Genomic DNA, 1402 nt, shown 5'->3' with positions numbered 1-1402 from the left:
GTCATGGCCGGTATGACAGACTTTAACAGACTGTTAAAGTCATGGCCGGTATGACAGACTTTAACAGTCTGTTAAAGTCTGTCATACCGGCCATGACGAAGGGAAATAGCCCTGAAACTCGAGTCGCCTTTATATATATATATTTATATTTATATTTATATATTTGATCCTTTATATTGAACACTCAATATTTCATCTACATTCAATACTTTCTTTCATGGTGCCATCCATTTTTATTTTATTTTATATTATATATTGTATATTATTTTATATTATATATTGTATATTACATTATATATTGTATATTCTATACCACACATTGGTTCTGCAGGAATATAAATAAAACATAAAAAACAGAGTGTTGGAACTCTTTTAAACAAAATAATATATATATATGTATATATATATATATATACGACGGGCTTCTTTCAGTTTCTGTCTACCAAATCCACTCAAAAGGCTTTGGTCAGTCCAAGGCTATATTAGAAGACATTTGCCCAAGATGCCACGCAGTGGGACTGAACCCGGAACCATGTGGTTGGTAAGCATGCTACTTACCACACAGCCACTTTTTTGTTTTCTGTACATGTCTACAACTTTTATCATTGGTTTCCCTTTGATTCTCTATCTATAAAGCATGCCTGTTTTCTAAGGGGGGTTTACTGAACGACACTGCTCCCTCAGTATTCAATGGTGTACCCTCAGATTTACAACGATACACTTATTTCGAAACTCCACTTTAGCATTATTACAAAATACCGCCCATCCAGAATATTCTGAAGCCACCTCACGCATCGGTCTGGCAACGGGCCTGCAAAAGTGTACCGACTTTATTTCTCCATTTAGCTCTATCTCCGCATCTGTATTTCTCGCACTTCTCCTGCTCTCTGCATACGTATCCAACAACAAACAAATAGCATGTATGCACACGTATGCATATAAATATATGCGTGTGCGCGTGTATGTGTGTGTGTGTGAGTGTGTGTGGTGCGTGTATGTGTGTGCGTTTGCATGCATGCGTGTGTGAGGTTGTACGTACATAAGTGTAAGATTATGGGTAGGAAAATACAGTAAATTTACGCATGAAAATATGTATATATATATGCACTTATGTGTGCATATGTATACACACACACACACACACACATATATATATATACCCATGCATCTGCATTCATATATAAGTATATATGTGTAATATACACACACATACACACATGAATTCTATAAGCATACATAGGTACTTGCATACGTATATCTACATGAAAAAATATATGCATATATATATATATATATATCGTATGTGTATTTCGTGTGCAAGATTCTTGATGTGGATACGTGTGTTGAAAGAAATACAATTAAACCTTGGGAGAGGCATTATGCCGGTAATAAACACACGCAC

This window comes from Octopus bimaculoides, chromosome 29, assembly GCF_001194135.2.
Source record: "Octopus bimaculoides isolate UCB-OBI-ISO-001 chromosome 29, ASM119413v2, whole genome shotgun sequence".
In the NCBI taxonomy this organism is placed as follows: domain Eukaryota; kingdom Metazoa; phylum Mollusca; class Cephalopoda; order Octopoda; family Octopodidae; genus Octopus; species Octopus bimaculoides.
Note: the sequence above shows the minus strand (reverse complement) of the source record.